Source organism: Schistocerca gregaria, chromosome 6, assembly GCF_023897955.1.
Source record: "Schistocerca gregaria isolate iqSchGreg1 chromosome 6, iqSchGreg1.2, whole genome shotgun sequence".
NCBI classification, from domain to species: domain Eukaryota; kingdom Metazoa; phylum Arthropoda; class Insecta; order Orthoptera; family Acrididae; genus Schistocerca; species Schistocerca gregaria.
Genome location: NC_064925.1, coordinates 169,211,347 through 169,222,169, shown reverse-complemented (window position 1 = coordinate 169,222,169; position 10,823 = coordinate 169,211,347).

Sequence of the window (10,823 nt, the reverse complement as noted above, 5' to 3'; positions counted from 1 at the left end):
TGTCAGAGGACCGTTTATAAGCGAACATTAGACATGCACTTTGTATATGTAGCTCACTGGTTTCTGACGCCTGACCTGTGGCTGCGCTTGCGGCATTCGCTGTCGGCTAGACGCGGACCCTCAGGTGTCCTTCAGCATCGGATTAAAGAGACGAATTATTGTACGACAGGTTACATCTTATGGCAATAGAGAATTTTGATACGCAAATCTTTTAGCTGAAGTTTCAGAAGACTAAGGGAAATTTAGGCATAACTTAGCAAACAGGTACCACAGCAGAGTCGAGTAAAACCTGTGGCTGATCCTATGGAAAAACAAAGAAGGCTGATAGTTCTAAAATCACTTGGTCCCGTAACAGAGAAGAGAGGGTAGGTGGCCACAAGTGTTCACAATAATAAGAAGAAGAAGAAGAAAAAGAAGAAGAAGAAGAAGAGAAAGGTAAGTGATATGCTCTGACCCCTTGGTCATAGTATACTTTACTGCCTGTAGTGGTTGTTATGGTAGCGATAAATCTTTACTTGCTACCACACTTCACTGAAAATGGAATTTGTTTTTAATATTCCCCGTTCTCATTCTGTTTGTTAGCAGCAAGTATTGCTGCCCCGACAACGTGAGCCACCTGGCATGGAACGTACTACTGTGCTATTAATATGTTCTGGTGATAGTAACTTCCGTGCGTGTTTATCCATCTCCATCTACAGGGAAGAGAAACTGTAATAACCTGCGTCATTAACTGTTCCCGAGGTTCAGTAACAATTCCATGTTCATAAATAATCGTAGTAGTAATATTTGTATTATTTTTAGCACCATATTTCACTAGCAGTAGCTACTGCAAAAAATCGTGATGTTTCTGGTAATAGGATATTTTTATATCTGTAACAGATATGTTGCAATATTGCATATAGCAGTATGAGTACTAATAGCCATAAGTGACAAAGTTCACTGTAAAATTGGTCAAAACAATAGCTCCTTTGCTGTCAGAGAAAAAGGAACAAACAACTGAGAGGCAAAAGACACACAAAAAACTAAATGTAGCAACAGCGGTAAACCCAAATAAAGATGAGGAATATAGGGTGACAAATTTTTATTACTTGAGATCCAAATATCTTCAAAATTTTTCTACACATTAACTACACTCGGTAATAACAAATTGTTTTCAGCGTGTGAGAAGACAACACATCAAGTTATTACTTTCCAGGTGACTTCACTTTGACGTGAAATTTTACTTGAAAATCTGATGAAATGTGGACGTCAGAAGAGAAAGCTTAGTGTGTGGTTGCCACAACTCCCTTGCCTCAAACCACTGGACTTCTTCCTGTGGTGTTTCGTAAAGCATCTGGTATACCGAAACAAGGTTAGGGTTGGACTTCAAGGCATTCATTTACATGGAGATCTTGAATCGTACAAGGAGAGAAATGCACGTCCAACTGCAGATTATTCGTGCCGCTAAGGATTAACACAATGATGCGTATGAATGAAGAAACCAAGCTTTATGACTTATCTTATCGCATCTTGAAAACCATACGTTTTCATCTAGTATAGTTTCAAGGGTATTAAAGTTGTAAAGGAAATTTATGAGCACCCTGCATTTTGATAGACACTGTCATTTTATTTTAATATTCACAACAGATTAAAATAAGAATAAGAAATAGATAATAGTCAAGATTTACATCAATGTAATTAATGTTTGTCAGTGTTTCGTAATCTTTTATTACTCACATACATCCACACGAGCCTCGACTCAACACAACACACCAAAATGTTGTGTTAGTCTTAATACAACTACGATTTATTACATCGTTTAGTAAGCAATTGTTAGTATTATTATAATACATGAGTAGACTCATGCGCTTATTAACAACTTAATAGCTTTAATTACCTTTAGAGAACAGACATTTCAAATACGAATTTTAAAGTAACTAGTTCTACTCATATCTTCTATGTGATACTGGAACCTACTTCTCTGCACGCATACGGGTGATTCATTGCCGGATTGTTCCCAAAGCAAACCTCAGTTTTTCATCGATGGATCTGAGTCTCTCTCTCTCTCTCTCTCTCTCTCTCTCTCTCTCTCTCTATTTGCCTTTCTCATATTTCTCTTATTCCAGTTCCAGTTTCACCCTATGTCGAGAAATCCAGTTCAGACAAATAAAGAATCAAATGTGGTAAAAACACGTTAACTGCCACCTCGGAGTTACTTCATTTAAATGTGCGAAAATATCGGAATTATGTAGTAAGATAGATGCCTCCTCGTCTTCTGCAAATAAATATGCACCCTCATGCCTCTCAGTGGTCAAAACTGTAAGTACCTCTTCTTTAAGTACGAACACTTTACCATCTTCTTTCTGGATGCAGCCAAAGTGTAAAGTTAGTTAAAAGCCCCATATTTTTACTTCGTATACAACAATTTTCAGACGACATGACAAACACTTAACAACAATGGCTTCGTGGTAAGGGGCATAATAGTCGGTTCCTTAGTTAGGATTTACTTCGTGTACTTTATCCACGAATCTTTTCACCTCTCCTAGAAACGACTCTGTACAAATACAAATTTAATTATGTCGTATTAATTTCTTATGGGCCAAATATTTCATCAGTGAAACATTTCTTCCGGGGTTGCTCGTTTGGGTAGATCTTTGCAAAGAGAAAAATAAAAGGAAGATAGTGCTTGCCACTCCATCAACGTACATTAAATAGGGAGGAAGTTGTGTCTAACTACCCATATCAGTGCGTCCCTCGATCACAAGTGAGAACTAACGACTGCTCTTTACCTTCTCCTTCAAAATGTCTTCGATGTCGCTGGACATGTCACTAACTCGGCAGCTGATTGTTTCAGCGGGATGGGAGATTTTTTAAGCTTCAGAAGCAGCTTCAGCACCAATAACTACTTTTAAAAATTCTTTATACACAGGCTAAAAGTGTTTAAAATAATATTTGGTCTTCATGATAGGTTCGGCTGCGTTATAGCTAGCTTGCTGTTCTTGTCATGTGCTTCAGTTTGTTACAACAGACGAAAATTATTCACAATTTTACTTAAGAGAGAAGAATGTTTTGTTGACTAATGTCGTTTTAGTTTACTGTGAATTATAGTAGCATTACTCAGTTTTTTGAAACACAACACACCCTAGGAACGGGCATGTTTTGTCGCCAACCGAAAACCAAGTAAGATAAATAATTGTCACTATATGCCTTTGAACTACTTTCTGTTTTCTGGACTTGGTGTTGTCATTACCTGTGCTCAAGGATGAACATCTCCATACAGTGGGCTTACACATATCGAAAAAATAAGTTTAATAACATTGTAATAGAAAATATTGGTGTAGCAAACACACATACGCAACGTTGCAGAACACAACTGTGAAAAAACTGAACTGAAATATTCAAGAAATGGAAAGCGCAGGATGGAATAACAACGACGTTGTTGAACTCAAATACTGCATTTCTGCCTGACAATGTGGGCGTCATCAGTGGCGACCGAAAAGAGCAATAAAGTTAATGAAGCGGTTACAAACTGCTACAAATATCAAAACAAGGCAACAAAAATAATGAGAGAGCAACGCTTTCGCTTATCCTCAGAACTCTCGGGAACAGTACGTACAGCTAACCGTACACAAAATATGCTGTGAAACAAAGTACTGCCACACTATCTACACTGTGATACAGGCGAGAATACATCTAATAAGAAAAGCGAAGTATAACAACAATGTTGAGAAAATAAGTTTCATTTAATTTCTATGAAAACGTAACTACAATAAGGGAAGATCTGACACACGAGCGGCTAAAGATTTTAAACAGTGCCATATCCCATTTCGGTCTTCAGAATGTGTGGACTCAGGATGGCAGAGTAATCATTAAGACTGCAGCTGGAAAGAAGACAGTCACAAACATGACAGAACTAAATAGTATTAAGTGAACCTACTCGAGCCAAAAGTCAAACTTAACACCATTTTCAAATTTTAACAGTCCTATACTCAGATATAGTCTTGTAATTGTATTAACTTTTTAATTATTTGTACCTTCAACTAATTGTTTTTGTAACTTATTAACTTTTCAATTATTTGTACCTTCAACTAATTGTTTTTGTAACTGTATTAACTTTTTACTATTTTTGTGTCTTTAGCTGTAGCCATTGCTTAGTTTTAGTTACTGCTAATACTTTTTTCATTTTCTCAGTTTATTCTCTTCCATTCTGTAATAGTTCTATTGCAATTATTTGTCTCTCCTTTAGTTCATTAGTCAACCATCTCTTCGGTTTAAATTGTTCATAACAAAAATTACTATCAGTATCACTTTAGCAAATTTCAATTTAATTCTAGCTTCCTACGATACTCTATAAAATATTAAGCTTTCTTCTCTCTGCTGGCAGCATCGGCCTCTTAAATCACTCCTCTTTCCCTTATTTCCACCCTAAGCTGTTTCAAATACTCTAATTACACTTTTCCTCTTACGACATAGGATACTCAGTGACACACAGCTGTCACCATTTTGGTCATATTCTCCCTGCACCGAATACCACTAATCCATTTTCTATACTCCCGCAACCTCAGGAAATCTCTTGCAGTCGCTTTTCTTTCGGCTCTCGCGGAGTCACAAACAGGGCGCGCAAAATCTCGGACACCCCTGGAATATGTCACTTGGCGGAAACACCGGTCAGTGCCCCTCGCGGCAGGTAGTGCCTAACAAAGGGACAAACCAGTCTGCCACCCTACTCCAGGCTGCTCAGCGGAACGCGTCCGAGCTTTTAGCAGCTCACTGCAACATTCAGTCTTTACCTGCGCATTACGAAGAACTTAGCCTCCTCTTCCACCAACTAAACTACCACGTAATCCTCTTATCCGAAACGTGGTTGAAACCACACATATCCTCTGCATCTATTCATCTCCCAGGGTACACATTTCTTAGGGCAGACAGATGAAAAAAGCGAGGTGGCGGGGTCGGCGCATATATACGAACAGATCTCAAAGCGAAAGTCTTATGTACGTCAAATCCTGCTGAAGAAAAAGAGGCTGAATTCATGTTCATTGAAATAAATATACAAAGTCGGAAATTCTTGACTGGCGTCGTGTACAAGCCGCCAAAAATAAGCTCAATGAGTTCCTTCCAGTCGGAATTACATTCACTTCAGTGTCAATACGAACATGTCATCGTAATGGGTGACTTGAACATAGACCTGCTAAGAGACACTCCCTCCGCAATAAACCTAAGAAGATTGTTTAGTTGCAATAGCATGAACATTCTTCCACTACAACCTACACACCATACGGCGCACAGTCATACTCTTATAGACGTGATCGCAACGAAACAGACTGACAAAGTAAGAGATGTTGGTCAATCATCGGCCCCTGGCCTCTCAGCACATGATGTAATATTCCTGGCCTACTCTGTGCAGCCCCCAAGGATCAAATCGCGTTACATAACTTGTAGGAACATGAAACGTATTGACCTTGACGCTCTAACAGCCGATTGCTCAGAAATCTCATGGCATCAAATAATCAGAGAACCTACAATCGACGGCAAAATTAATGAACTTGGTGATAAACTCACTGCCCTCTATGACAAACATGCACCTGTGCGCACAGTCCGTGTAAGAAAATCTCCTGCTCCATGGCTGACAGCTGAATTACGTCAAATGATGACTAATAGGGATGCTGCCCACAGGCGTTTCAAGGCAGATCCGAAACCCGAACGTTTTGAAGAATATAGAAAGCTACGGAACAGAGTGAAACAATGCATTCGCAATGCCAAAATCAGGCACGCTCGCTCCCTCGTATGCAGGGATCTGACACCCACGACTCTATGGAAGAATCTCCGTAGCTTGGGGGTCGGAAAGGCAAAATCGGAAACTACTTTTCATGTGTCAGCTAACGAATTAAATGAATTCTTCTCTGCACCTCTGAATACCAGCACGGCTGATGATTTCCGTCCACAAGAATCCCCAAACAGGATAACTAACAACGATACATTTCATCTAAAACATGTAACAACAAATACGGCAAGAAAAGCAATAATGAGAATCTCTTCTGATGCAATAGGCAACGACAGTATCGGTATAACCATGATTAAGAATGTTGCCGATATCTTAGTACCTGTCTTAACTGACATATTTAATTTTTCCCTCGTGAACGGAATATACCCCACTGCATGGAAAAGAAGCATAATTCGACCCATCCCTAAGGTCGAAAACCCGCAACTGCCTAGTGATTACCGACCAATTAGCATACTGCCTGCTGTTTCCAAAGCACTGGAATATATTGTTCATGACCAAATCACTGAACACTTGCATGAATTCAGTCTATATGACAAATTTCAATCCGGTTTCCGTAAACATCACAGCACAAACACTGCTCTAATTAAAGTAACTGATGACCTGAAATATGCCATCGACAATCGAAAGGCAACAATATTGACGCTACTGGACTTCAGCAAAGCTTTTGACACTGTTAACTTTGACATATTACTCAGAAAAATGCAACAGCTTAATTTCTCTGATAGTGCAATGAGATGGTTTGAAAGCTACTTAAAAGACAGACAGCAATGTGTTGTCTGCGCAAATGAAAAATCTTCCTGGAAACATGTTTCTTCGGGAGTGCCACAAGGATCAGTCTTAGGACCACTTTTGTTTTCTTTATATGTCAACGATATTTCGTCGGTTTTGTCCTCCTGTAAACATCATTTCTATGCCGACGACCTCCAGCTCTACCTCAGCGTCAGACCTGAAGACGTAAACACTGCAATCGCTCTGATGAATGATGATCTGTCTTCAGTAGTGACATGGGCGAAAAACCTGGGGCTTAAATTAAATGCAAAAAAGACGCAAGTAATCTTAATAGCCCATCAGAAATTAATAAGTTCAGATTTCCGCGAACGGCTACCTCCTATTCTGCTCGAAGGTACTCCAATACCATATCAGAAAACAGTGAAGAACTTGGGTGTAACTTTGGACGAGCATCTCAACTTGGCGGAGAATACAGTCGCAGTGTGCCGAAAAACGTCTGCTTGTCTCTATGCTCTCAAAAAGTTTCAGAACATATTCCCACAGGACTTGAAACGCCAGCTCGTGCAAGCACTCGTTCTACCGAACCTCCACTATTGTGATGTGATTCAACAAGGCATGAGTAGTGAAAACAAAAGACGGCTAGAGCTAACCATGAATGCCTGTGTGCGTTACACCTGCAACATTCGCCGATATGATCATGTTAGTGCTTCATACTCCGAGCTAGGGTGGCTGCGGCCGGACAAACTGCGTGACTACCACACTCTATGTCTACTTCACCGACTCCTCATCGCGCAAGCACCCCAGTACCTAGCTTCAGAGATTAAAATCCTGTCATGCCATCATAATCGAAACACGAGGTCACTCTTATCTGGTATCCTAACTGTGCCCACTCACAAAACAAAAACTTTTGCAAACTCCTTCTCAGTTGCCGCTGTCCGCCTCTGGAACAAACTGCCCCTTACCTTGAGGAAAATTCAATCTCCTGTTGCTTTTAAGAAGAAGTTGAAGCATTTCCTACTATCATCCGCATAAAATTCTCCACAAAATTAATGTGCAAGGCAAATCCTCTCATCTGTCAAATAGCAAAGCTAGTGTCTCCTATCTTGCTCCTGAGATGCCTTCCTCTTCATCTATCTCTATTAGACACGCAGTCTCCTTTTCCTTTATATTTTCCTTAATTATGTTTCATCATGTCTCTCTATTCTTCTCCTCGCTTCACCATGAGTCTCCCTCATACTCCCTGCTGCCAGCACTCCTATCTTAAATCTTTCTCTTCAATAATGTATTTTTCGAGGTGTACCTTTCTAATTGCTTATCTCACTTTTTGTATTAGATGTAGTTTAACATGCCTACTGAAACATATGACTGTAAAATAAGTAGAATGCCTGGTTAGATGTAAGAGAGGGCCTGATGGCCCTAATCTTGCCAGGTTAAATAAATAAATAAATAAATAAATAAATAAAATAAAAAATAAAAGCATCCAGACCTTACGATGTAGTGCTGACCTCACCACTATAAGTCACGAGGTACGGAGGCGTGTGATTCGCTGTTGTCAGTTGAGATCCAGTAACAGGAGAATGTGTTGGTCGGGAAAGCTCAGTGACTCTGAAGGGAGAGAAGTCCGTTACTGTGACCAGAGTAACCGATTCATAACTGTCATTTCAGTCTCTGTTCTTACGCCAAGCTCCCCATGTCGATTGCTGGAAATGTGATTGTGAAATGGCAATGCACAGGAACGACCATATCTTAAACAAGAGCAAGCAAACCTCACTGCCCGACAGAGACCGTCGAGCATTACATGAAATCAGCGGAATGGTATACTGTTGGGTTGCTAAGTGCTGAAAGCGGTGACTGTGTCTAGGGAGTTAAAAATAATGGGATACGATTGTAGAGCAGCTCATGATATAGCACACATGTCTATCGTCAATGTTAACGATTTAGGTGGTGTAAAGGCCGACGCCATTTGACTGTTGATGACTGAAAATGAGAGATCTGGACTGATGCATTACGATGTACCCTGTGGGAACCCTACCAGAGGTTTGGGTTTGGTGAATACATGGAAAACCTTACCTGAGATCACGTATGGTCCCAAAAGTTAATTTCTTAGTAGGTGGTATTATCATACAGGGATTCTCATGGTTAAGTTATGTTTCTTTTATTGCACTTACGAGAGCGCTAAATGTAGAAGGATGTGAATACATTTTAGAGCTTAATAGTGTAATAGTGGAACAGTTCAGAGATGATAACTGAATCAACTCTGATACCTCTCCGAGTGCCACCTTTGCTGACTCGCACCGACAGCGGTCTAGGAGAAAGCCGCCTGGATCCCACGCATCGAATGACAGAGACACGGACACGAGCCATTCTGCACTCATACAGGAGAAGGCAGCCGGACGACTTTGCCTCAAGAATGGACACGCAGTGAGGAGCATGGCAGCAATCAGGAGTGTACTGAAAACTGATGGCCCCGCAGCCATTAGTTTGGAATCCAACAAAGCACTCTCGAAAGAGCGCGAATTTTTCTGACCTGGCAACAGTCGTTTGGCTTACTTTAGAAAGCAAGAACGCGTCGAAACTTCCAACGCGTCACAGGCAGTGAAGGAGCGTACACAAAGTGAGAAGATTCATCACAGGGAGGCGTGTGAAAGAAGTCATTCCTTTCAAACAGATGTTTTCTGGACAATAATGAAGTGCCTTATAAATCACGGACGCCAGCAGACTATGAGACGGAACGTATAATTGAGTCTGTCCAGGCCTTACTCAGGGATGGCTGCTACAAAGAAGTGTTGTGTGGCTGCTTTCACAAACACTTCGGACTGCAGCAAAATATCAGAAGAGTGGTGACATCAACTCCAGCCCACGTGAGATAGGAAATTTCCACGCTGCACAGAGAGGCGTCGTCATGAAACGGCGATCAGTAATTGAAAAGTGAATCCGCCCATGACAACGCCACGAGCGGAGAAAAACTCGAGGAATCGTTGAACTGAGAGACGAATGAGTAGCGAAGAGGAGCCGTTGGGAAGACTGCGCGGAAGTAAGAGGATGTGAGTCGCGGGTGCCGATGACACCAACCGACTAGCGCCGCACAGCTGCGGCACTAAGGGCACTAAGGAGTCCGTTTTGCAACCTGCTACTCGCAAGTAACGAGCAGCTCTTAGTGGCTCGCCATCATAGTTTTCTTTATCTTAAATATCTTTGTGACTAATGCCCTTATAGCATATTTATAATTATATAAGTGATATAAAAGTACTGCCGGTCTAACGCTGATTCCGTACTTATACCCCATCACACATTTTTAGTCACAATTCTGTGATTATGTTATAGAATATAGACCTTTGTCTGTTTTAAATTCTGAAGAAGACGCTCCTAGCAGTGTTGAAACGAGGTTAATTTGTCAAAAAATAGTGACCGAGGGGTGTTTTTCATTCAGTTGATACTGAAATAAATTATTTTTTTTCATCACTTAGCATCTTGAGTGTGGTTTCATTTAATTACTGACATCATTTAATTATTGGCTCCAAAGATAGGGCCATCTCATTGGTAATCTGCTTGCTGTGTGGTATCACAAAGGACAATTTATCGATCCACTAAATTTTTTGTGGCCAAGATGGTGCGTTCGCATTAGTAATTTTCTTGTTATGTGAGGTCATAAACCAAGAATTCTTGATTCACTGCAAAACGTCTATTTATAATAATCGGTGTTAATTTGTTTCATACCAGGCAGTACAACATTCACTTCTAAACAAATTGTGAGTAAAGTGCTTACTTTTTGCTCTGTTTGAAAATAACCAGTTCTTATTTTTTATTGTTCTGCCAAAGTCTCAAAAATAACACGAAGTGCAGTGAAAACAGTAACACCTGTCCTATTGCGCACCACTCGTTTAATGTATTCAAAGGTAATTAACATGTTGAGTCAGTCCCCAGTTTCGGCATAGTTGCACTGGATCACAACGTGCATTTTCAGGTACTCCACTGTGAAAGATCTACAGTTTTCGCTGACGGTAGTGTTATACCTAGAAAAGCTCCTAACCACATCTCACAGGAGCGTATTTAAAGGCTGCGAGGTCACTTCAGGGCGGCTTTGCCACATTGCCTGCAAGTGATGTAACATTCCCTCAAACACTGTCACTAATTTTGAACATTGCAAAATACTCAAGATAACGATGGAGAACGCTTTGAAATATATTGCTCGCATCGTCGGTCACATGACCACAACTCTCTCTGCCCATGTTCCACAATATCCAGGTCGTCAGAGTGGACTCCTAACAGCTTCCAATTGTGTAATGGCTTTTGATACCTATGAAAACTTGATGTTCATGTATGCCAAGCT